A 27,865-nucleotide genomic window follows, 5' to 3' on the forward strand; every position below is an offset into this window, starting at 1 on the left:
AAGAGACTCCAATTGATTTTAATAGGCTTTGGATCAGTCTTTATAGAATTTGGCCCTCTAAGCAGGTGGCTTTTCCAATCTGCTCTATAAACACTGTTCACACAATATGGAAAGTCTTCCTTTGGTCAGCTTTATCAACAAAGAAAATAACCACAACAACATAATGTTATGCTGGAAGGTGTTAATGACTGAGAGCAAGCAGGTCTTTTGAGCTGTAGGCAATTATAGATCTCATTAAAGCTCATGGGGTGAGCCACCCTTCATTCATCCAAATGGAAGGAGCAGTTAAGCTCATGTATGGAATAAGATACATGAAAAACCAGAAGCCCCCACCCCGGCACTGTGCCACAGGGGAAGACTGGAGCAAGAACTCAGGGAGAATTAGAGGGTTTTCCCTGGGACTGTGAACACAAGGCCTGGGAGGTTGTTTGGTTGCAGCTGTGTTTTTCTGCGTGGGGGTGTGGTGACAAAGGCAGAAAAGAAGGCATGAGTGAGGGTGGAAAGGCTGGCTTGGAAGTTATGAGCAAGAAAACTCCCTGCTGTTGCTTATTCCAGTTGGGGTCAGGAAAACAGGACTTTACTCATCATCAGTTTCTCCTCCTAATGAAACAACCAAGCAAGGCCCTGAATATTGGCTAACCCATTTGGACAAAGGTGCAGCAGTAACAAAGATAAGTTTAATTTTTTTCCACAGGCTTGGCTACTCCTAAATTTCCACCCACACCTTACAACCTACCTCAGGTGGGGTAAATGAGTCACCTCCCCTAGTGATTTAGTAGAAACAATTTCCCCCCAGATCAATACCTTCTGAAGATGATGGGGTGTTTCAGGCAAAATTTCTGTTACAGGTCCCTTGATACAAGTCCACATTAGGGTGTTGCAGCCAAAGAGCTAAATAGCCTTTCGGCATATTATTAACATTAGAGTTGTGACTATAGGCCCCTGTGCTAGTGCTGTACAAATGCATAATGAGAGATAGTCACTGACCTGAAAATGTTACAAATCTAAATAGACAAGGCAGTCAAAGGACAAGAGAAATTATGTGTCCTATTCATTTTTCAGATGGAGAACTGAAGCACAGAAAAGTAAGTGACTTTTTCACATTATTGTGAAGTTCAGGCTTTTTCCATATTCACAAGGTCTTGGAAACAATTATAGCAGATGACATTACATGCACTTTCTTAAAAATCACTCAAAGCACAGTATTAAATTTAAAATTGCAGAAAAAACAGGAGATTGTACTTAGAGATATTGCTAAATACTTTCTAAATATTTTCAATAGCGTTAGACTATTTTCTTCAGCTTCTCGATTAGACACTTGAAAATATCCTCTTTTCTTCTGTGTCAGCAGGAATTTAAAAGGAACAGTTTAGTATTTTTTTTAAAAAAGGGATAAAATATATGCAAACATGGCTAATGAGACAAAATGCAGCCGGAAAACCAAGCAGATGTTTTTGGTATCCTACTAAATTATGAAACACAGCAGCAATAGAAGACTTTAAATGCTTTGTTCTCACTCTCAGTACTCAGTTATTTGCATGATGCATATAGAACACCTGAATATAGTCCCTAAATTTCTATCCAATACTGCATCTATCAGCCCTTTGATAGGCTATGTAGCAAACTGGAAGTTGTTGCCAGATACCAATGGTTCTTTATGGAAAAAGTTCTGACATAAACATTTGTATAAATTCAAATCACATTCAGAAATCTTTTCCATTTGCATTTTGTATCCAAATTTTCAGATTCATTAATACCTGTTCAAGCTAGTGGCTTAGGCAGCCCATTTAAAAAAAATTGAACTAGCCTTTCTTCATTGAGGTCCTGGTCCTCAGACAGCTTCCCATCACAATTAGTGTCTTTTTTCCAAGGGCAGGGGGAGAAAGAGAGAAATCATCATGAATGGGCAGGAAAAGGCTCTCTTATCTAGAAAGCTCTGATCAACTAGTACAGGATGGTACTAGCAGCACTGGAAGATGTAGGAAAAAATCAAACATTACGTCTCAACTTTGTCTAGAAAAAAAATCAGTCCAAAAAAACCCAAAAAACAACAACATTGACTGGCAATTTTCCATAGTTTGAAAAAAAATGTTTGTTACCAGTTGATTACAGCAGACTTCATTATCCAGACCCAAGAAGTGCAGTTCAGTGCTTACTCCCTTTTAGAAGGACACAGAGATTAGTGCATTCCCTTGTTTTGCTTGCATATGAAGACTGCAGTGTTTATTTAAAATCTGAAGATGTTTGAGAATTTTTTTAAAGACCATTATGGTTTCAGTTGCATTGTAAAGACTAGAATAAATAGGTGTGTGTTAGCCTGAGTAACTTCCCAACATCTTTCAGAGTAGCAGCCGTGTTAGTCTGTATTCACAAAAAGAAAAGGAGTACTTGTGGCACCTTAGAGACTAACAAATTTATTAGAGCATAAGCTTTCGTGAGCTACAGCTCACTTCATCGGATCATCCCAACATCTCTAACACAGTCAATGTAGCTTGAGAGAGATATTTTACAAAAGTTGAAATTATTCTGAAGAGGAAAATATTCTCTGTAGACTTCCAAAAAAGAAGTCTGGTGAACCACACGATGAACTCATGCTAACATGATGTAACGCTAGCCAAACTAACATGTCTGAATGCTTACAAAAATATGTCTATGCTACTGTAGTGTCCAGAGGAAAATTTAATGCAAGAGAGTATTTGGTATCTGCCAACTGGTGCCGAGATACTTAATGAGACATTCTTAGTTTGTTCAGCAACTGAACTGCTGAAAAACAAGAATTCTATTTAGCCAAAAAAAATTCCACAAAAAGTTTCAGTTTTGATGAATCTACATTTTCCAACAAAAAATGTTTCATTGGGGGAAAAAAAAATCCAGACTGGTTTCATTCAATAGTGGTTGAACGTGTGTAATCTATACATTTCCCCAGTAGACACAAAAAAACTGAACTCCTATGGGCCAAAGCTGGGGTGCTGGAACAATTTTTATAGTGGGAGTGCTAAGAGCCATTGAACCAAATTGTAAACCCTGTACATAATGGAAACCAATTCAAGCCAGGGGGTGCATACGCAACGCCTATGCCCACAAAGGCAGCAACTCCATCAAATGAGCCAGCAAAGTTTGCCTATTTCTAGATGCCATAAGGGCATGGTGCCTTACAAACAATACAGAGCCCATAAACTGCAATCTTCTTGGGGCAGGTAAGACCAAAAAAAAAATTAACAAAGGATGGGGATAAATACTGGGATGATAAGAGACTTGGAAGACAAGGGCTACAGTAATGATTATGCAGCTACTGAAGTTAGTAAATGAATGTATCTTGAGGGTTACAAAGCTTTGAGGGTTTTATGTGGCTTTTTATTTCTAAAACATACACACAAGGGAAAAATTGGGTCTCACCAAAGACTCTTTTGAATAGACTTGAAGGAGGAAAGAATGGAAGCTTGACTGGTATGGTCAGGAAGGGGGATCCAGGCACAGGGAGTCTGTAGAATAGATTGCATAGCTAAGCATGGAAGGAGACAAGGGAGGTGTTTAGTTGAACAACTTGAGCAGAACAAAGGAGATAAAATAGGAAGGGAAGAGAGACTAGTACCAACAGATAGTAATGAGAAATTTTGTAGGTGCTTGAAAGCAAGTACAAAGGGCATGAAGTTGATCAGGAATGCTAGGAGAAGACAGCAAAGGTATATAATAGAGGGGTTAGCCTGGTTTAGAGCAGAAAGCAAGATAAACCAGTTTTGCAGCTGCATTTTGGATTGGTTGGTTCATTGGAATGAAGTAAGCATCAGGGAAATTGGAGCAGAGGAAGTTACTGTAGCTAAGGTGAAAAAAAGGATCAAAGCCTAGACAAATGGCTTGGACTCAGGATGAAAGGACAGATTTCTGGTGAAGCTGTTGTGGGAAAAACAAAAACAAAAAAGGATTTAAATGACAGTTTTAATGTTGAAGGAGAAGGGAGAGCGATCAAAAATGGAAATGAGGTTGTGAACCGAAATGACAGAGAGCATCCTGGAACTGCAAGTGGTGATGGAGAATGTAGGGAGATTGACATTCCAGGTTTGCAATGAAGACACACCTGCTGCTTACACCTTTCGTCTCCACTCCAAAATACTCTGAGAGTAATTTTCTCTCTGCATCACGTTCTATTGTGGGTGTGTTCAGCTAACACAATCTAGCCCAGTGCAAGGAGCTTATGATTTGACCCAATATTTATACCTCCTTTAAACTTTTCAATTCTTTTCTCAAATCAGATTTTAATCCTATACAATGTGTTGCATTGTTCCTTTTTGAGTTCAAGATGTTAGAGCCATAAAAATACTGAATAATTACAGGAAGCATCATTAATCTACAAGTAAAATTCAAATACTCTTATAATTCTAAAAGATACTAAGTCATTTCAACTTTTATCTGATTGCCTACTGTACTTCTATCTCCTGCATGATAATAGCATTTATTTTAGTCTGAGGCAGGTTAAAACTTATCTCTGTTCAGCAATGGGAACAAGAATCTCTCAGAAGTCTAGCATCTGTTCCTATACAGTAAGATCGTTCAGTCAGCCTTGACCTAAATGCACTACGTAACACATGCAGCTATTTCAATGATCACATTATGTTGTGTTATGATTCAGTTACACTACAATTTTTAAGCTACTCCACACTAAATTGGGGAAAATATAAAAAGTTTATTACATGATTCTCCTGTCTAAATGAAAATCACAAAACATATAAATAATAAGGGCTTGGATACTATATAACAGATCCTCCGTGCCCTTCTATTTGATGCTTTGGACAACTGCCCAAGTTTCAGCAAAATCCGGCTTATGTCATCGTATGCTTTTTCCAGAGCTTTCGTACACAGCTTGAACAATAATAGCTAGCATATTAACGAACATTTAGATGCTACAAAACTTGATATACACTCTATAGCCAAAAGCTGTCTCCACATTTTTTTTTGCAATTAACTCTACTAACAATGTTAATGGGATGTTGTGTAGCAGTAATAGAGACCATGTTCACAGTGGACCCCACAAATAATGCAATGGGGAAACATTTATCAGTATTGTCATTTCTGCCCTAGAACTGCACAGTTGAAAATTATATTCTCTCAATGTAAAAACTATCGATGGAAGATTTCTGGTATAGTCTTTGTATTCCATAGACTAAGTGTTTTGAAATAATTTGTATTGAAACAAAGGGCCAATCCTGTATTTTTATAAAATTTGAAGGCTTAGTAGAGTACTGTACATATGAAAGATCCTATCTAGAGTAGCAAGGCTTGAGCGTAGACTATATTTTATATCTAAACAAAGGTAGATATGTAAATTGATGCCTGATTAATCAAGGGATTGGGCAAGGCTGTGAAAGCATGGGGAGAAGAATGCATTTTGCACCAATCATGAACTGAAAATAAGGGAGAAACATACACACTCATTTGTGCCAAATTACTTTTATGGCTTTAAGTTGGGGATGCTTCGGAGAATTCCTTTCCATTACTTGTCAAAAATTATTGCAGGATACCAGAGTGCCAATACCAGGAGTACTGAGTCCCCTTGCCAAAACAGAAGATCAGAATGAACTGCACAAGCACATATAACCCTATTCGGGAGATGAAATAACTCTGGACCAGCCAAGTAAAACCATTTTGGGATTACATTCTGCAGTTTATTTTCACTAACCCAACCTCTTTTCCTGCAACTAAGGATGTAGCAGATAAGGGATGAGAGACAATAAATAATCTTTTTTACATACAGATGTTGCATCTGCTTATATAGAGACAACTTTAGTACAGATCCTGCCAGCTTCGTGGCGTGACTAACTCTTAGTAAAGCCAATGCTGCACATGAATGGCTGCCATGCAATAGGGCTGATCCTGTTCTGCTTGGCAGCCTCTAAGAGTATGTGTTGTTCATATAAATTGTATTAGATATAGTTTATAAGAACGTCTATAAGAATCATGACCTGAAAGTTGTCTTGCCAACATCTGTGTGTTACCACCTTTCAACATTACCCAGCTGATCCTCACATGTTGTTCTAGGCCATTTGTCTTTTCTGTGACTGATGTTCCCTGCTCAGTAGAAAACTTGTACAATACCTTGTGTGTTAAGAGAATGGAAGAGAATCAGCCATTCTTGTTTCCAAGAAAATATTTGCCTGTTTCTTAACTTCCAGTATATCTACCAGGACAACATGTAAATGAGTCTTTGTGCAAAATTCTTAACTCACTTGCATGCTATTAATTTAACTGATTACTTTTCAGGATGTATACATAACAGCGTGGCCCTCTTTCTCTATTTCCTTCTCAAGAGTCATAGGACAAAGTGTATATAGTTTTTTTAGAAAAAAGTGTCAGTGTTGTGCAAGTGAGATTATAAAATTGTATCAGCATGAGTCCCCCAATTATATAGCTTTTCAATATTGTCACATAGATTATAACACTTCTAGAAAATCTGCTAGTGCCCCTTCTGCATTCGCCATCAAATTCTGAAGAGACCTGTTGGCCATAACAGACACGCACAAACTATTTGTCAGCAATTAAGCAGAATCAGATGGAATCCCTGAATTGGGATCTCTCCTACCCGTTAGAATATTTTTAGTTTTAAACTATAATTCAAGTTATTAACTTTGATTTTCTTCTATAGCTAGCTTAGAATATACAGAGAGCTTCTTGCTTAGATGTCTCATAAGCTTTATCCCCATGCACAAATGCTGGAATACACAGTAATAAATAAATCCGTAGGTCACTACACAATAAGCACATGAATTTTAAACCATTTCTTTATAATGCAGGAGGTCCTGTCCATAAGTCTACATTTTGACCTCCCTCGCAAACCCAATTCCATACCGATCAACTCATTTACTTGCTGCTAAAGCACAATACCTCAAGCTTAAACTATGAGCATGACCTTCAATTTATGAAAGACTTCAAAAAACCATCATCGATCTGCTGGTATAAGACCCCTGTGCTGATGGGGGGGGGCGAGGGCTTGCTTTTTTTTAAATGCTACAAGGGAAAAAAACCTGCACACATAAAACTAACAAGCTGTCAGAGAAAGGGCAATTTTTTTGAGGTTCTCTCTTCCTGATTCGTGCAAGTGCTCATTTAGAAAATATTAAAGTCAACTGATGTGATCAGCTGACAGCCTATAACCCCAACATAAGAGTTCAGTGCTCTTTACTGATGTCCAACTAATACAGAATATCACTCTGTATCTAAAGACCTTTGTGTGACTTTAAGCTGATAAAACAATACTTTTTCCAGAGCTTTGACTATTGATCTTGCAAGTTACCAAGGTATCACATTGAGCACTATAAACGGTACCCTCTGTTGGACAGAATTTAAGACAACAACTCATTAACTAGTAAGGATGGAGAGGATGTATCTCTCTCCCCTCCTACCCCGTCAGCCATGGTGAATTGAAATAAACATTATTTACACACACCCCTTTCATTTTTAAATGGTTGTTTCTTAGTAACAGCATTTAGAGGAGAGGTTGCTGTTTGCTCCAACAAATGCCTATGATAATTTAAAAAAACAAAACAAAACACCTCTAGTCATGACAACTCAAAATCATACAATAAAAAAAAGAAATCCCAAAGGCTATGAACTTATCACGTGCATCCAGGCAGAGCTTTCTCACAGCTAAGGATCAGATAAAGATTTTAATTAGCTCCCTTGAAAATTAGTGTTAGCATTAAAAGGAAAAAAAAAAGTTCACTACCACTTCGTTTTCACATAGTGTAGTCATTTATTGTTGTGTTATAGCTTAGTTGCAACCAGTAGACTATTTACTATAATATGAGTAATTTCCTTTTAAGCTAGATTCATGAGATTTTGTTGCCTAAAAGACAACAATTCAGCTAGGGAAATATAGTTTTTACGTTTTCCTTTGTTTTCTTATTATTTTGGGTGGTTGGGGGGAACAAGGTGATGGAAAAGACCTGCCTGTGTAGGGGAACATCAAAGATCACTTCCCCAAGAGCAAAATTAACTCCCAAAAGATATGGTGGAAGACAACGCTTAAGATATTTGAAACGAATTTGTGCAAATACAACAAAATACACTGTAGGGTACAATCCTGCCTTGGCAGAGGGAAGACTACACAACCTACTGAGTCTTTTCTATCAATACCTTCTATTAATATATATTAGATATACAGTATACCCATACAACATCCATTTTATCATACCAGAACATCCAATATAATGATGGAAATACCATTTTCAGTTACCTTTTTTTTTTTTTTTTTTTTTTTTTTTTTTTTTTACACACCCTGGAAGCCATGGCTCTCTTATACCATGAAAGAATTCTTGTACAGCACTTGATGGGGAAGGAAAATAGCACATGTCGCCTCTGAGTGGGTGACGATGGCATGCAATTTTATACATCTAATTATACACTTCATCTTAACTCGACATTTTGAAAGATGAAATGATCTAATTGCAGATTAATGCTTTTATTTTTCCAAGGCGTCAAAATGAAATGTGCAGAAAATAACCAGATACAAATGCTCGATAGTTCGTGAGTAGCACGAATAAGTTCTTACTTATTACATATCCCTAGCTGACTAGCAAAGCAGCAGCCTATAGCACTACCTGGATACATTAGCTCCTCACACATACATCACTCACAAAAAAATCCTGCTTCACAGTAAAAAAGGAGAGGTTACTTACCTTACAGTAACTTGAGTTTTTAAATTTTTTTTTTGTCCTTATGGATGCTCCATCACAGGATGAGCATGCACCAGTGCGTTCTCAACCAGAGAATGAAAAGCAGTGCTGCGGGCACACACCTGTGCAGAGCAGTACCTCATGACTCCAAAGTAGGGCATAAAAGTAGGCGTGCACCCACCATCACTCAGTTCCTTCTCAAAAGTGAAGCAGAGCCTCCACACCTAAGGGGAAGGAAGGCAGGAGGTGGAGAACCTGTAGCGACCTCAAGTCACTTCTTCTTCTTCTTCTTCTTCAAGTAAATGTCCCTATGGGTGCTCCACCATAGGAGATTTTCAAGCAGTAACTCAATGAGGAGTGGGTGCTAAGGAGGGAAGTCCAAGATGGTTCAGAGGACTGTTGCCAAAGTTATCCCTGGTAGTAGGTAAGAATGGAAGACCAAATTGCAGTCCTATAAACTTCTCTTATGGGAATGTACTTGAGTCGAGCCATATATGTGGACTGAGCTCTAGAGGAATGTGCTGTCACTTTATGAGGGGCTTCCATCCCAGTGGATTCATAGCAGATTAAGATGCAACCCAAAACCCACTTTGACAGTCTTTGAATGGAAATAGGTTGACACTTCATCCTCTCTGCAAATAGCTTAGGAAGGCTGTTATAGTGGCCAAATGTACCCTCACTCAGCTCACTGATAGACCTTGTATTTTTAAATCCAAGAGGTTGTCCAGGATTTTGGAGAGTGGAACATCTGAGGTTTGGGAAGAGTGACAGGAACATCAGGAGTGGAAGTGTTTCCACTTTTGAAGGTAAGATTTGCGTGGTCTAGGTTTTCGGCTAGATAGGAGAACTGACTGGACCTCATCAAAAGAGATGAGTTCCATGTCTGAGAATCATCTAAGAACCATGTTCTCAGGTTCAAGGAGAAGTGGTTGGGATGGAACTGGGCCCCCCGAGTTCTATGACAAGAGATTCTTCCTGAGAGATATTCAAAGAGGCATTGCACAGAGAGGTGAAGGAAGTTCATGTATAACATTTGTCTTGGCTAGGATGGTGTTATGAGGATAACCTTTGCTCTTTCCTAGTATGGTTTGAGTAAGTTCTTGAGGATTAGAGGTAGAGGTCTGTAAACATACAGTAGGGTAAGGGGCCACAGTGTCATGAGGACATATCCCTATGAGTTGCAGCTGTATCCTCCCTGGGAACAGAAAAGATGGCATTTTGCATTGTTCAGGGTGACGAAGGAGGTCTGCTCCTGAGGAGCCTCACGTCTGGCAGATGCTGTGGAAGACAGAATCACTGAGATCCCATTTGTGGTCCTGAAGAAAGCATCTGCTCAGGGAGTCTGCCATTGTATTCTGGAGGCCTGAAAGATATATTGTTGAGATTTCTATCTGATGGAAAATGCACCAGTTACACAATTCATGCACAAGGACTCAGATCCTGCTCTTCCCTGTTAGTTGATACAATGCATTGCTGCTCTGTTGTCAAGCGTTACCCTGAGGGTGTGAAGGAAGTGTTGGCAAGCACAACAAACTGTGTTCAGCTCCAGTATGTTCATCTGCAGCATTACCTCTTGTATGGACCACTTGCCCTGGGCTATGGCCCCTTAGAGGTGAGCCTCTCACATCCCAGAAGAGAAGCATCTGTTGTGAGGATCTTTGAGGGCAGGGGATGTGAAAATGGGGTTCCCATGCAGACCTTCATTGGGTCTTTCCACCACCCGAGAGAGTACAGATCTTTCTGAGGTTCTGTGTTGCATTTGGAGAGACCGTCTGTTTGGGGTGTATATCAATCTTAGCCACATTGGAGGAACTTGAGGTGCAGTCTTGCATGAAAGGTGATGAACATGGAGGCTGACACATGCCTATGAGTTTTAGGCAGGTGCTTGCCATTGTTTGCGGGCTATGTTGTATTGTCGAGACTAGACTGGACAAAGTGGCGAATCTTTCTGTGGGTAGATTAGACTCTGTAATTGCCAGAGCCAGAGTGGCTAAAATGAAATCTTATCTTTGGATTGGGGTCAATGTAGACTTCTTTTGATTGATGCAAAAGCCCAGAGACTGAAATAGGGCTAGAGTCCTAGAGGTTGCTCATTGAGTGGATCTGTAGAGCTGACTGACCCTTGGGGAGCAAATCATCCAGGTAAGGGAATATTGCTATGCTCCTCTGACGTAGATGGGCCACCACTGTTGTGAGTGCCAGATGATGTTTGGATTTTAATAAAAAATAATTTAATTTAAAAATAATTTGCTGGTTTTCGACCACCTTACTGAGTGGTCAATTTAAAAAAAAAAAAAACTACTGATAAAAATTCTTAATTAAAAGTTTACTTTTTTTTTTCCCCCCAGCCAGCTCTAGTCACTACCCCTGACCCTTGGGGGATCCATTTTTGGCTCTCCAACTCTTATCTTTACACACAATCCCTAACTTTGCCACTCTATCCAAGCTTAAACTACTGTCACTGACTCCCATACGACCTTTCCCTCTCCACCTAGTCTCTCATCTCTAGCCTCAACCACTACTTCAATGTCAAACTAAAAAATACTCATCTCTCTCAAGTCCTGTACCCATCACTACCAATGGCAATTTCACCTTCTCCCATCTTTCAGCCTCACAATTATATTACTATTTTTGACGCCTCACAGAGAAACTAGCAGAAAATCCTGCTTCCCCACCCTTTCTACAGCTGCTCCAACTCTATCTTTTCATCTCTATTCCAGCTGCCAAAAGTCTTGTGCAGCTCTTGATCACTACTACTACAAATTTCCCTCTGACTGCCCTGACATTCCCCAGACTCCATGCAACCCAACCAAAAAGCAGCTATGAAAGCTCCTTATTTTGCTTTACTCTGACCATCGGGGAATTACCCTGGAGAAGCAGGTAAAATGTGATTAACAGTGTGGAATTTAAATGCATTGTTGATATGGGGATCACAAGGACCTAAACAGCAGCTCATATTGGCAAAGGCACAATTTTCAACACTGCAGCATGTATAAGAGAAAGGGAAAACATGAAGAAAAGAATAAATATTAAATTTCTGATTTGCCTAAATTTCTAATATTTCTTTGAGCCCATTAAAGAATAATCTAAGAATATTCCAATGTTACCAAGAAATTGGTGGCAAAGCTTGATTTTCTACAAATATTGCAGAGTATTCATAGACAGAAGGATGAGTCACTGCAATGCTGACAGTCTATACTGAAGCTGAAACAAATTGGAGCTGTAATTTTACAGTACAATAGCATTCATGGCAGTGGCACATGCAGTCCAGGCTTTTTAAATATTCTGTGAATAATAGCTTAGAAAGACAACTGACAATGAACAAGGGACTGGATGATGAATCATCAGGTAGTTTAAGTAAAATTTTGCCTGATTAAATGCTTTGTTTTTAAGCCACCTGCACTGTGCTGTGTGATGTACCAGGACAGATCAAATTGTTCTCAGTCTTTCTAAAAACCAGACAAGCTTACAAATGATAAGTTTTATTATATTATGAAATTGATGCCAAACCAAAGTGCTGTGTATTGTGTGATTCCAATTATCTATCTTCTGGCCAGGGATTTAATATCAGCTATTGTTAAACATGCAACTAATCCAGATTTATCAAGCTTCTAATGCCTTTGTGTCACATGGATGTAATTTTATTTTTTCTCTTCCTGTCTTCAGAATACATTTTTCTGCATCTTTGGTAACCAGAGACATTGGGCCCAATTCTGAACTCACTCTGGTTTTAACCAGTGTAACTCAATTGGCTTCTATAGGAGTTACCCCTAATTTACATCAATGTGTGATCAGTATGAGGTCCTGTCTAGACTAGGGGCCAGATTTATAAAGGTAGTTAGACTCCTACTGTGATTAACAAATGCTCCTAAGTGAGTTAAGCCCCTTCGATAGTCAATGGGAGTTAGGAACCTAAAGGGATTTATAGACTCTTCTAAGCAGGTTAGATGTCTATCTCCCATTTACTTTCAATTCAGGGAGTTTAACTCATCTATGCAGCTGGTGGAATTTACAAATGCACCTATCTGCATCTTTAGGCATCTAAAAACCTTTAAATCTGGGCCTAGGTCAACTAGCAGAGACTCTTCTCCCATGATTTAGTTACCAGAGCATAATGTTCAAAGGAGCACAACAAACCTTAAACTGGAGGATACTGGACTTGCAGGCAGTGGCTCTACCAGGTGTACTAAAGGGAATAAAACTCTAATGTGGCTGTGTGAAGGAGATAACCAACCCCAGTCTCCATCTCTAATTTCTGTGATTGCATGATTCTCCACCATCCAGCCCAATCAGAAGGTTACGTTTTTCTCATTTTGATGTTTCTTTTACATGCCATATTTAATATCTTCACACAAAACCAACCTTTTAAATAAAGATTTCCAGTTTTGAGAGAGTATTTTAGCAGTCATTATTACTCAATTTAATTACTAATGCTAATCTGATCATACATCTTGCTAATAACCTGGTTAGCAGATACAATCAATAAGTCAGATGTCTAAATACTATTTATGCATACAATTAATTGTGCTTGCCATTTAACACAACAGTTTATTATGTACACAACAACGTACCTGCAAATATGAAAGGCCTTTACATTTACAAAGTTGGTTATCTTCACCCATTTCTTGTGTGTGTGAAAGACAATATAGAACAAATTTAAGTGTATGGTACTCATTCGGAGAGCACTCAGTTGTTCAACAAGCCGTAGCAGCTGCTGGCTTCCTTGTAGCCAAGTTCCACAATGCTCCTTTTAGGAAATGACTTACGGTGGTGTTTAGAAAAGAAAACTTGCTAATAAAATGGTTTTCTGCAGATGGGCAATTCAGAGTTTTTCCAATCACAGATGTACATCCAAAACATCTATTTGGTCCTGTTGGAAAACTACACCAAAATGAATATACTAATGCATTTTACTGAACAAGGCTTTATGTATAGCAAGATGGAACCATGGTAACTCCAAAGAGCATCTGATTCCTTGTTTAATCTATTCAAAATAGGAAAAGTTGTTTGATCATTCTTTAAGGTGTCATAGTGTTTGTATGTCCAAGCGATATAATGAATGTTTTTTTCCCTTAGAATTCTTATTTATTCCTATTGCTGCAGCACCCAGATATCCCAATCAAGACTAGTAATGCACTGTGCTGGTTGTGAAAATACAAGATTATATTTATCTAATTACAATATTGTTGTTAAGATGAAAGCACGAGATAGCAAGTAAATTTCATAAACTGTCATGGGTAACAAGAACTATAATTTGTACTGAAAATTAGACTCCTATCTATGATAGCTCATACTGACCAGTGACAGATCAGGCACAAGATCTTACAGAAACTGAAATTTGTTTCCCTTAAGATTATTAATTATTATTATTATTATTCATCAATATGCTTATTACGATAGAGCCTCAGGGCCAAACACAGGTGCTAGACGCTATACAAACCTGTAGTTAATATATTACAACTGATACTTTATTAAGAAAGAAATGTTTTAAAAAGTCAAAATCTAATTGATATCTGGCCAAAAGTTATTTACAGCAATGCACTGATTTATTTAATTGAAGGTTTGGGGAATTAAAAAAAAAAAAGACATTTCCAATGTTACTAAAAACAGCAAAACTTGTTAAGGTCCTTTAAGAAACTACTTATTTCTTGAGTGGCACTACTCATCCTTACTTAATTTTTTTAACATTTTAACTAATAGGGTTGTCAGCCAGAAATAGTCATATGAAGGCTACAATTACAATTTTGGCAGTTTAACAGAATAATTTAAATATTTTAATTAACGTTTAAGTTCATATTTTGTACTCTAAAACACCAGTACTGAACCAAAGCAAGTTTTTTTTAATTAAATACCTTTTAGATATTAAGAATAGTTACAAGGAACATTAACTATGTCAACACTAAAAATCAAGATTGTATTCAGAGCTATAGATCAAATGATGTATCTGAACTCCCTCTCTCAAAACAGATTTTAAATACATACATTCTAGCATTACAAATGTAAGAACATTCTAGAAGAAATATATTTTTTTTGTTTTATTCCTGTTTCAGATAGTCTCTTGTGGAGAGTTCAGATGTCAAGTATGAAGATCATATAAATGCTTTATGCTTTGTAAAATCACAAATGATTAATTACAGCCTACATTAGTATTCAAGAAGAAACTCAGAAGTAAGACCCTATAAGGCCTCTGGACAGCAATTCATTTCAGGTGACATACTGGAATGATTTTATAGAATGTGATTAAATAAAGAGATCAGCTCCCACAACTACCATCATTCGAGCACAGAAAAATAGAGCAGTAACATTTTAACCCATTCGCAGTGCTCTATTACGCTAGCGCATATTGTTAGCTCCATGAAATCTGGAAAGATCAATCCCTTCTTTCATGTAGATTTGCATATGAGATATATGGGAAATGTACATCACCCATATAGGTATCAATCAACAAGGTCACTCAGGGTTTCCACCTGAAGTGGATAAAGGAGACAAGCCAGAGTGGGATTAGAGCTGGGGAGTGGCTACTTCATAGTGCATGCTACCTTGAAAAGAAAGCTGAAAGTCTGTATTAAATTGTAGTGGACTGTATATTGGTTGGACAGCCATCACACCTACAGAAGGGACATCAACAGAAGCATCTGGCCACATGTAAAATTGGCCCCTTTCCAATAAACACAGCCATGACTAGAGACTACCGTGAGCATTCACTTTCAGTGCCCAACTCAGTATTATACAAGATAATGGTCCGTAATTACAAATGTTGTAGCTACGTTGGCCCCAGGATGTTAGAGAGACAAGGTGGCTGAGGTAATAGCTTGTATTGAACCAACTTCTGTTGATAGGAGAGACAAGCTTTCAAGCCACACAGAGCTGGTCTTCAAGTCTGGAAAAGGTAATCCAAGTGTCACAGCTAAATACAAGGTGGAACATATGGTATAGCATAAGTGATTAACACATATTCTAAGGGACTGTTGTTCTGGCAGGGTCTGGTGCCACTTCGACTTGGTGTGTCCTGGTGTATGGGAGCTTGCTTCTGATGGTGAACTTGGAGAGGTTAGGGGGTTATTTGAAGGCCAGAAGAGAGGGTTCATGAAAGATTTTTTCCCAGGATAAGATCCCCTGGATCAGACCATGCTGGGCTTCTGCCCTGTTCCTACTGCTTCCATCTCCTCCTTCTCCACCCTTTCCCCTTCCCACTCTCTCTTTTTAACAGCACTGCATCAGACTCTTCTGTCATCTACCGTGCACCTACTCCTCCCCATCAGCCTTCATCTCCTCTCTCTCTCTCTCTCTTTCTCATCCTGTCCTCACAATCGTCCATGCTGAAGACTCATCCAACTCCTTAGCTGCACATTTTTCATTTGACCTGCAGCCCTAGTTAAACTCTCCCATTCATCAAAAGCACCACTCACTTGACTTGGTCTTCATCAAGTACTGCTCTCTCTTCAATCTTTATTGTTGAGTTCTCTCTCTCTCCCATCTCTCACTCCCATCATCATTTGGTCTCTTTCAGCTTTACCTATGCTGAAAGGCCCTCCCGCTCCCATGCCTTGTTACTTGGCTGTTCTGTGACTTCCAGTCCATCCAGTGTTGGTGGCTTCTCATCTGTTCTCAGCCTTCTCCTCCCTGCCCTGTGTTCCCTCTTTCCCATTGATATGGTTGTCCATTCTCTCCCACCCTTAACTCTTTTACCCCCATCCTATATCAAGGTCCACCCTGTCAACCACCACCCAGGCTCATTCTTTACACCCATTTCCCCCACTCCTGCTCTCACACTGGAAAGCCCTTGACCAAGCCAACTTCCTCTATTACAAATTCATTCTCTCCTCTTTAAGTTCTGCCACGTTTCTTACTAAAGAACTCTTTCTCCACCTTAACTGAATTCTATGCCCACAATCCTGTTCACCATCTTTGACTCACTCCTCAAATCTTCCTCTCCTCCTGCTTCTACTTCTTCCTCTCCACAGAGAATCACCTATTTCTTCCCATCTCTTCCCCCCACATTATCATGCATTAATCTCTTCCATATATATTAACAAAACCAAACACAAACACACACATACCCCCCACCACCCTTGATCCCACTTGCCTCTCCAGCTACTGCCCATCTCCCATCCATCTCTAAACCCACTGAGCACAGTCTACAGTCCCCTTCTTAGTGCATCAGATATAAGCTGTTTGTATTTATTTTCAAGGCCCTTCATGGCCTATCCCCTCCCTCCCATTTCTCATTTGTTATCTTTAGGCTGACTCTTGCCTCAGATCAGACCATGATGGTAGCTCCATCACTCACTTGATAAATGTTCAGACAAGCACCTTTGTGCTTTCTTCCATACTGCCCCTCATGCTTTGGAAGAGCTCCCCATAAACATTTACAAAAAACTCACTCATTATCCCCCAAATACCTCCTCAAAATTACGCCTACAAAAAAAATTGACTACAGTTAGACTGCTGGCATGAGTGCACTGCCTATCCTGCTGACCAATATTGTCTCATTGTTCCCTTGTACTCCCCCATTTGCCTCTATCCATCTGTTGTCTCTTTTCTTATGATTAGGCTATAAAGTCTCTGGAATAGGGACTATCTTTTGTTCAGTATTGGTACAGTGCATAGCAGAATGGAGTTCTGCTCCATAACTAGGGCTCCTGGGTGCTATGATAATGCAAATAAAATGTTTCATAAAGCAAATCATTGTGTTGTACTTTGACAACACAGAATGTAATTCAAGAAAAATATTATTGATGATCTTCTTAATGAAATGGTTAAAATTACCTGAAGAGAATTTATTGTCTTGCCTGCAGTTTGTTCATAACTATTCCTTATACTGTATTAATCATTTAAATATTATGCTATGGAGGTAAGGTGTAAAATATTAGTCCTCTAAATCACTTACAATTCCTTTAGTATAAACTCTGTGATGCTGACATTTTTAAGTGGCAATACCGCTGAAAAAACTGGTCTATAGAGTGTTTTCATCCTTTTCACCTAAATCAGCTATCACCATGATTTATTAGAGAACACATTTGCATGCAAGACTTGAATTACCATAAGCCTTTCAATTAGGAACATGAATAGAGTTCAACACCTTTTGTTGTTATCCTTGTGAAACTCCTCCTGTTGCACGAGGTATTTTTTCCACACCAGTGGAAGGCCTTCACCCAAAGAAGATAATGCTACGAAAGGTTTCTCATGTCTCTGTGTAAGTCATTTTTGCCATATGGCAAGTACAAGTAAACATCACTTGCTATTTTTCATTGAGAATTAAACTGAAGTTTGACAGGCATGGAGTCATGGCTCCTTACTGTGGGATAGAGGCCACTAAAATTTGGAAAACAAAAATCAGATGTGTACTTCATGACTGCTAATATAGGGCCTGAATCTGTAGTCTTTATATGATGTGGTACTAACCAAATTAATGGCACTACTCACATGAGTAAACCGTACTCAGTATAAAGGCTCCAGAACTGGGATTTTAATTCAGATGAAAGTGTGTGTGTGTGTGGGGGGGGGGAAATCACTACACAAATTGAATTACATAATAATTATGTAGCCTGTAAAATGTGTCCATTTTGGGATTAGAACCAAGCTTCTCAAACTGTAGCACTGCCACTTGGCTAGGCAGTTGGTGTGCCATGACTGAAGCTGGGCAAAGAACTGGTGGTGGGGTTTGGTGATAGTTCAAAAAGAAAAAGTCATTTTAGACTAAATGGAATTTGAATTTTTTTGCTGAACTGAAAAAGTCCATTTTGGACTGAGCTGAAGGTTACATTCAATCCAAAACAGGTTGTTTCTGAGCATTTTAAGGGGATAGATTCACAAAATGGCTGGAGGAGGTGGCGGCAGTGCCCCCTTATAACCTTTAGCCCAGTAGTTAGGACACTCACCTGGGATGGGGGAGACCCAGGTTTGAATAACTGCTCTGGAACAGGAATTTGAAATCAGGTTCCTTTCCTCCCAGGAGAGTGTCCTAACCCCAGGCTATTCAGGGGTAGCTCACTCACTCTCTCTCCTGTTGAAATTTTTCCACTGTGTATAAATAATTAAAATGTTAATTAGAGTGGAAAGACTAGAACCTGGATCTTCTACATCCCAGGTGAGAGCACTAATCACTGGGTTAAAGGTTAGATGGGTTGTGGGGAGGGAAGGGAGGCAGCACTACCACCTCCACTTCCTCCTCTTTTGCAAGTGGCTCCTCAGTCACCTTTTTGTAGGGGTGGGGGAGGCTGAAGCTATTTGGCAAATTTGTGTCAAATTCATGAATAGTTTTGGTTCAACCAAAACTGCATTTTTGGGAGAATTAGCTATTTGCCTGAAAAGTTTCACCCACTTCGACCTCCATTTATTATTATTCACCAGCTGCGACCTCCATTTATTACAGTTAACTTGGTCTCCTCCTAGCTCTATTGCATCCACCTATTGACTAGTCTTATATTTAGATTGTAAGCTCTTTGAGGGATTCTCTTTCGTGTGTGTGTGTGTGTGTGTGTGTGTGTGTGTGTGTGTGTGTGTGTGTGTGTGTGTGTGTGTGTGTGTGTGTGTACACACAGCATTTGATACTATATTCCCCAACTGGGACCTTTTGGTACAACAACTTGAGCTACATCAATTACATTATTTCACTAATTACAAGGGATGGGTTTGAGTCTCAAAGTTACGACCTCAGTATATGGTGGTATTCCAAAGTATAAGATGTTCAGAATCATGAAATTGATGAGGCCATTACAGAGATACATACAAGAAATGTCTCATTTTTAACTAAAAAAAAAAAAAAATCTGACAAACTTCACTATCTTGGATTAAGATAAGCATCTAGCTATATACCTCGTATTAGTATGCCCATCAAATATAGAGGCACAGCTCCCTAGCCACAGCTTTGGAAAGTACAATGCTATTCAAGATGAAGTGCAAAGATGGAGTGCTGAGCCTGATGTTTGGCAGACCAATCCCCAAGTGCAATTTTGAGCAGTCTAAACTTTACTGTAAGTTATGCCAGCTGCCAAACAGAGTCAGGAGTCAGCAGTGTGTAGTGAAAATTTGGTCATGTAAAAATAAAGACACATACCCCTCCCAGAAGACATTATTCAAATGGTACTGCGGGGCGGGGGGGGGGGTAACCAATCAATCTTCAATACTCTTGTTTTTCTTCTCCTGGCTATGCAGCAGCTGCTATTAACCAACATTACTCTCCAGAGTTAGGCACAATGTTGTTAGCATCGTCAGTACAGTTGTCTCACATGCCAAGGAACAAACAAAATGAAGCCATGCTGATTTCTATACAAGTTAAAACAATGGGGTAGGAGGAAATCCAAATGATAAATAAATAAATGACTAAGAAGTCGTCTTAACAGAAACCCCTGTAAACTTCCTGGGATGTGAAACTTCAGAAGACACTGCTCTGCATTAATACATTAAATATACATAAGAGATCTAACAGTGAATTATTTACATGAGTACTGATAATAGATAATGCAAAGGAGATTTTCTCAATATTGAATTCTATCAGCAATTAAACTAGTTTTTTCCTGAGACATGCAGCTAAATTACACAGTGCCCCAGCATTTGGCAGGTAAGAGACAATGTAATTCACTTCTAATGCACCACATTACAGTGTGCTTGCATTATTCATCAGCATGCAAAATATTTTGTCTGCTCTTTCCAAAGGCCAAAAAATTACATTTCACTAACAGCCATATTACGGGTGAATGAGGTCAAGAAAGTTGGAATAAGGTTCTAAAATGTCTCTCCATAGCTAAGCAAAAAAGCCATACTAAACTCAGATTAAATCTCAGAAATTCTAAGTGGCATTTCCTTTTAACTTCTACCACTTCACCCCAACATTGCTAGACCCACTTCTCATTTTCTTCCCACAGCCATACATTTGTAACATTTCTCTATTAACCTTATTACTGCAGACTTCTGTGAGCATCCACTCCATTATCTAGCCTTGACATCTTAGTGTCCTCTTTGATAATTCTCTCACCTTTTCTCCTCAAAGCTAGTAAATCCTGTCACTACTATGTTTATAAGATACAAATTTCAGCCTGTCTATCTCGCTATACCATGTATATCATCAGTATGGTAGTTAGCTCTCATCTTTCTTATGTCATATTCCAGATTCATAGATACTAAGGTCAGAAGGGACCATTCTGATCATCTAGTCCGACCTCCTGCACAGCGCAGGCTACAGAATCTCACCCACCCTCTCCTACGAAAAACCTCACCTATGTCTGAGCTATTGAAGTCCTCAAATCATGGTTTAAAGACTTCAAGGAACAGAGGAGCCTCCCTCAAGTCACCCATGCCCCATGCTACAGAGGAAGGCGAAAAACCTCCAGGGCCTCTCCAATCTGCCCTGGAGGAAAATTCCTTCCCGACCCCAAATATGGCGATCAGCTAAACCCTGAGCATATGGGCAAGATTCACCAGCCAGATACCCAGGAAAGAATTTTCTATAGTAACTCAGATCCCATCCATCTAATATCCCATCTCAGGGGATTAGTCCTATTTACCCTGAATATTTAAAGATCAATTACTTACCAAAAATCACATTATCCCATCATACCATCTCCTCCATAAACTTATCGAGTAGAATCTTAAAACCAGATAGAACTTTTGCCCCCACTGCTTCCCTTGGAAGGCTATTCCAAAACTTTACTCCTCTGATGGTTAGAAACCTTTGTCTGATTTCAAGTCTAAACTTCCTCGTGGCCAGTTTATACCCATTTGTTCTTGTGTCCACATTGGTGCTGAGCTGAAAAAATTCCTCTCCCTCTCCTGTATTTATCCCTCTGATATATTTATAGAGAGCAATCATATCTCCCCTCAACCTTCTTTTAGTTAGGCTAAACAAGCCAAGCTCCTTAAGTCTCATAGAATATCAGGGTTGGAAGGAACCTAAGGAGGTCATCTAGTCCAACCCCCTGCTCAAAGCAGGACCAATTCCCAATTTTTGCCCCAGATCCCTAAATGGGCCCCTCAAGGATTGAACTCCCAACCCTGGGGTTGGCAGGCTAATGCTCAAACCACTGAGCTATCCCTCCCGCCCCTCTCCTTTCATAACACAAGTTTTCCATTCCTCGGATCATCCTAGTAGCCCTTCTCTGTACCTGCTCCAGTTTGAATTCATCCTTTTTAAACATGGGAGACCAGAACTGCACACAGTATTCTAGGTGAGGTCTCACCAGTGCCTTGTATAATGGTACTAAAACCTCCTTATCCCTACTGGAAATGCCTCTCCTGATGCATCCCAAAACTGCATTAGCTTTTTTCACAGCCATATCACATTGGCAGCTCATAGTCATCCTATGATCAACCAATACTCTAAGGTCCTTCTCCTCTTCCGTTACTTCTAATTGATGCGTCCCCAGCTTATAACTAAAATTCTTGTTATTAATCCCTAAATGCATAACCTTACACTTCTCACTATTAAATTTCATCCTATTACTATTACTCCAGTTTACAAGGTCATCCAGATCCTCCTGTATAATATCCCGATCCTTCTCTGAATTAGCAATACCTCCCAGCTTTGTATCATCTGCAAACTTTATTAGCACACTCCCACTTTTTGTGCCAAGGTCAGTAATAAAAAGATTAAATAAGATTGGTCCCAAAACTGATTCCTCTGGAACTCCACTGGTAACCTCCCTCCAGCCTGACAGTTCGCCTTTCAGTAGGACCCATTGCACTCTCCCCTTTAACCAATTCCTTATCCACCTTTTGATGTTCATATTGATCCCTATCTTTTCCAATTTAACCAATAATTCCCCATGTGGCACGGTATCAAACGCCTTACTGAAATCTAGGTAAATGAGATCCACTGCATTTCCTTTATCTAAAAAATATTACTTTTTCAAAGAAGGAGTTGAGGTTGGTTTGGCATGATCTACCTTTTGTAAAACCATGTTATATTTTGTCCCATTTACCATTGACATCAATGTCCTTAACTAATTTCTCCTTCAAAATTTTTTCCAGGACCTTGCATACTACAGATGTCAAACTAACTGGCCTGTAGTTACCTGGATCACTTTTTATCCCTTTCTTAAAAATAGGAACTATATTAGCAATTCTCCAATCATTCGGTACTACTCCTGAGTTTACAGATTCATTAAAAATTCTTGCTAATGGGCTTGCAATTTCAGGTGCCAATTCCTTTAATATTCTTGGATGAAGATTATCTGGGCCCCCCGATTTAGTCCTATTAAGCTGTTTCAGTTTCGCTTCTACCTCTGATATGGTAATATCTACCTCCATATCCTCATTCCCATTTTTCATGCTACCACTAACCCTAAGATCCTCTTTAGCCTTATTAAAGACTGAGGCAAAGTATTTGTTTAGATATTGGGCCATGCCTAGATTATCTTTAACCTCCACTCCATCCTCAGTGTTAAGCGGCCCCACTTCTTCCTTTTTAGTTTTCTTCTTATTTATATGGCTATAGAACCTTTTACTATTGGTTTTAATTCCCTTTGCAAGGTCCAACTCTCCTCGACTTTTAGCCTGTCTCACTTTATCCCTACATGTTCTGACCTCAATTAGGTAGCTTTCCTTGCTGATCCCTCCCATCTTCTACTCCCTGTATGCTTTCTGCTTCTTCTTAATCACCTCTCTAAGATGCTTGCTCATCCAGCTTGGTCTACAACTCCTTCCTATGAATTTTTTCCCCTTTCTTGGGATACAGGCTTCCGATAGCTTCTGCAGTTTTGATTTAAAGTAATCCCAGGCCTCCTCTACCTTTAGATTCATAAGTTCTTCAGTCCAATCCACTTCCCTAACTAATTTCCTTAATTTTTGAAAGTCAGCCCTTTTGAAATAAACTCTAGTTGCAGATTTATTTTTTGTTAATCCTTCCATTCAGTTTGAACTGAATTAGCTCATGATCACTTGAGCCAAGATTGTTCCCTACAACCATTTCTTCTATGAGGTCCTCGCTACTCACCAAAATTAAATCTAAAATGGCATCCCCTCTAGTCGGTTCAGCAACTACTTGATGAAGGAATCCATCAGCTATCGCATCTAGGAAAATCTGAGCCCTATTATTATTACTAGCACTAGTCCTCCAGTCTATATCTGGGAAGTTAAAGTCTCCCATGATCACGCAGTTTCCATTAGTATTTACTTTATTAAAAACATTAAAAAGGGCTCTATCCATATCCAAATTAGATCCCAGAGATCTATAGCACACCCCAAGCACTATCGTAGGAGAGGCTTTACTAGTTATCTTCCCCAATGTAATTTTTGCCCAGACGGACTCTGTCTTATCCATTGCATCGCTTCTTATTTCTTTACATTCTATCTCATCATTGATATACAATGCTACTCCACCCCCTTTACCTTTGTTTCTGTCTTTCCTAAACAGCACATACCCTTCAATACCTGTAGTCCAGTCATGACTACTATTCCACCATGTTTCTGTTATCCCTATAATATCTGGTTTCACTTCCTGCCCCAGTAGCTCTAGTTCCTCCATTTTGTTACGTAGGCTCCTCGCATTGGTGTACAAACATCTTAATTTTTGCTGTTTGGCCTCGCTCACATTTTGTACCCTATTAGGCACAGTCATTCTACAGCCAGTATAACCTATTAGACTAGTATCCACACCGCCCTCGCTCCTTATATACATTCTCCTACCCACGGCTGTATCCTTTCTTACTTCATCTTCTTCCCTCTCAATGCTAAAATCTGGCGTGGAGATTTCCTGGACATCTCCCATCCATCTCCCCCTAATTCCTAGTTTAAAGCTCTCTTTATCAGTTGTGCCAGCCTTGATCCTAGAAGTCTATTTCCTTCCATACTCAGATGAAGTCCATCCCGAGAGAACTGTCCTCTGTCCGTGAATGCCTCCCAGTGGCCATACATCCCAAAGCCCTCCTTATAGCACCACTGCCTAAGCCATCTGTTGACAGTCATAATATTGTCACACCTTTGTTGCCCTTCTCTAGGAACAGGCAGGATCCCGCTAAAGATCACCTGAGCCTCAATTTCCTTAAGCGTCTTCCCCAGCCTAGCATAGTCTCCCTTAATACTTTCCAGCGAGAATCTAGCCATATCATTTGTTCCCACATGAAGGATAATTAGGGGATTCTTTCCCGCTCCCTTTAGGATCCTTTTCAACCTCAGGTCTACATCCCGTATCTTAGCACCCGGAAGACAGCACACCCTTCTATTCTCTGGATCAGCTCTAGTTACAGGCCTGTCTATTCTTCTCAATAAAGAGTCCCCGATCACATAGACCTGCCTTTTCCTGGTGACAATGCTATTCTCCAGTCTCTCCCCTGTTCCCTCTGGCTGCAAGTTCTTTCCATTCCTATTTTCCCTTATAATCCTCTTCAACCCATCCAGTACCCTCCTGGGGCTCATATTTGGTGTAGTCTCTCTTGACTCTTCCGCTTTTCCTATAGGACTAGCCTCTCTTCTCTTCTTCTTCCTTACCCTTCCACCTTCAACAAGTACCTGCTGAGCCCCTTCTTCATTTTCCAACTCTGCAAACCTGTTCCTAAGCTCTATTTCTCCTTCACTAGCCCATCTTTTCCTCTGCCTGGTCCTTTTAGTCACATGCTTCACATGCTTCCACTGACCACTTTCCTCAACAGTCTCCCCTCAAAATTCCCCAGCCCTGCTTCCATCTGTGAGTCTGAGATTTTCCCTTCAGATCTTGAACCCAGGCTTGGGAGTCCTCAGACAGCTGCTGCAGCCTGGCCTCCACCTAATGTCTACTAAACCCTGGTGGATAGAGAAGCTAGTAGGACTAGAGCATCAGCCAGGCTCCACCCACAGAAGTCTTGACTGGAGGATTGCCCGGCTCCACTAATTGGGCCAACCATAGTATTTAAGCCAAAAGGAAGCACAGGAAGCTGTCTGACCAGTGAGGTGATTTCCTGTTGTGGCTGCATTGGACCAGGCTTGTGCCTGTCTCCTGTACCCAACCCTATTCCTGTTCCACTCCTGCCTCTGCTCCTGCTTAGTGCTTTGATCCTTGCGTCTCCTTCAATTCCTGCCTTACACCTTGCCTCCAATCACCAGTCTGGCTCTGACCCCGGCTTCTGACTTCTGACCCCGTTTCTGGCTTGACTCTTGGCTCTGGCATTTGGTATCTGACCTCAGCTCTAACCCTCAGCTTTGATTAATGGTTCCCACTCTGGCTTGGCCCCTGGCTCTGGTAATTGGCAGTTGACTCTGGTGCTGACCCTTAGCTTCATTCACCAACCTGGCCACCTGCTCTGCCTTCTACATCAGATTCCTGTCATAACTACAAGGCAAGACTGCCTACATAAATCTCTACTGCAATCCCTGCCTCTCTGATTTTGTCCTCTCCTATCTCTTTGCTTCAGTCTATACAAAGTTCAACGGTGAAGATCATATTCTTGTCCTGACACTCAGACCATATCATCTCTCTTTTAAAATACCTTCACCAGTTTCCCCTTTCTTCTATAAAAAGCATGAGCTTCACCTTCAGAACAAATTCATAATTCTAATCCTGCTGTCTGTGCTTTGCTCAATCCTCCTTCCTGGATATTCCAAATACTGTTTTTCGGTACACAAGTAGCAGCCTACTGGCTATTTACACAGCTTATAACATGTTAGCTTAAGAATTCTGCTACAATGCTCATACGTTCAACAAAAGAGTATAAACGTACATTTAGAGATATGGGAGTGCCATAAAAAAAATCAGAGCATTGCAATAGAACTTAATTTTTAAAAAGATGTTAAACTCACAATAGGTAAGAATGACATTACAAAATAGGACTTCCTGGCCTTTAGGCCAGATCCTCACCAATGGCCAAGGAACACATAGGATTGGTCAGCAATAGAGCTGGGTGAAATTGGCTGTTGAAACTTATTTTTTAGGGTGGGGGGGTGGGGGAAATGCAGATTTGGCAACATGGAAATATTTGAGTGTTCATGTTGATTTCACTGAATTGTTCTGGTACAAAAATCCTAACAAAATTCTGAAAAAAAGGTCAAAAAGTTTTGATTCAAAATGAGGGTTTCAAGATTTCCTTTAATTTTTTTTAAATTAAAAAATGCTTGAAGTCAAACTGACATTTTGTTTCAGCTCCAGCAAAACATTGTTTGATCTGAACTGATATTTTTTAAAAAAATTTCCAGCAAACCAAAAATTCATTTTATTTGCCTAGCTCTACTCAGGAGATGATTTGTGCAAAAATAGCATTCCCACATCCCTAACCCACCCCATTCCTGCTTTAAATTCCAAGAAGTAACGCTGTAACCTTAATTCTCAGGGCATAAGGAAGCCTGTAAAACTGCAATAGGGATGAGGCATAGAAGGCACCATGTTAGTGAGGTGATCCTACCTTGGCTGGGTATCCTAATTTTAGGATTGCTTTATATGTCAGTGGTCCTATACTGCAAAGGACCTGAGACTGTATATATTGATCTGAAATTGGCATATGGCAGAAGAAAGAAACTTTCAACTTCTATACATTATAAGAAATCCCCGTCATCACCTAGAAGACGACGAAATATATGTTTAGTTACAGGCTTTTCTATGGCTCATCAGCATAGTATATGAGACCCTCATCTGTATATTAATGCAGTACTTGAAACAGAAAATGGATCTCCCAAGTCCCACTTCTGTGCCTTATCCAATAGACCACCCTTCCTCTCTCAATATACATACACTTTTGTTTAATATATTGTAACAACATACTTGGAGGCCAACAGTTGATACAACACTGGCATGCTATTTTTTTAAACTTATATGAATATATTACAAAACGTGCTTAGTTGAACGAATCTGCTGAGCTTTTTCAATTAACCACAGCTTCACATGATAGATATGCATGTGCATTCAGTTCTGACCTCTTTAGAAATAAATGTCTTTGGATTACTATTTTATAAAGGAACAAGCTAATTTAACTAGACACATGACTTTAGGGATTTTGAATTATTCTAGACAGTTACAAAGGGATATTAAGAGAGCATTGCCCTTGTCATCTGTTGAAATAAGAATGACTAAGGATCAGAGTAAGGATAAGGGGGATGAAGAGGTTAGTTGCCTCTGCAGTACAATTACTCCTTTCCCTAGGGCTAAGCACAGGATTCTCTCTGGTGCTGAGTGAACAGGCAGGGTCTGGTCAGGCTGGGAAAAGCCCACCTTTGGGGATGGTTGGGATCTAACTTCCAAGATATGGTTATTATGGAGTAATGTAGAGCTGGTGACTGAGTTAAATCCTAGCTGGCAA

General features: G+C 39.7%; 1 protein-coding gene across 7 annotated transcripts in view; it reads right to left on the reverse strand.

Moving 5' to 3' along the window:
* Positions 1-27,865, reverse strand: part of SYT1 (synaptotagmin 1) — a 531,232-nt gene that overhangs the window by 424,342 nt on the left and 79,025 nt on the right. The gene's annotated exons all lie outside the window — the stretch shown is intronic.

The sequence above is a fragment of the Dermochelys coriacea genome, chromosome 1 (assembly GCF_009764565.3).
Source record: "Dermochelys coriacea isolate rDerCor1 chromosome 1, rDerCor1.pri.v4, whole genome shotgun sequence".
NCBI lineage: Eukaryota > Metazoa > Chordata > Testudines > Dermochelyidae > Dermochelys > Dermochelys coriacea.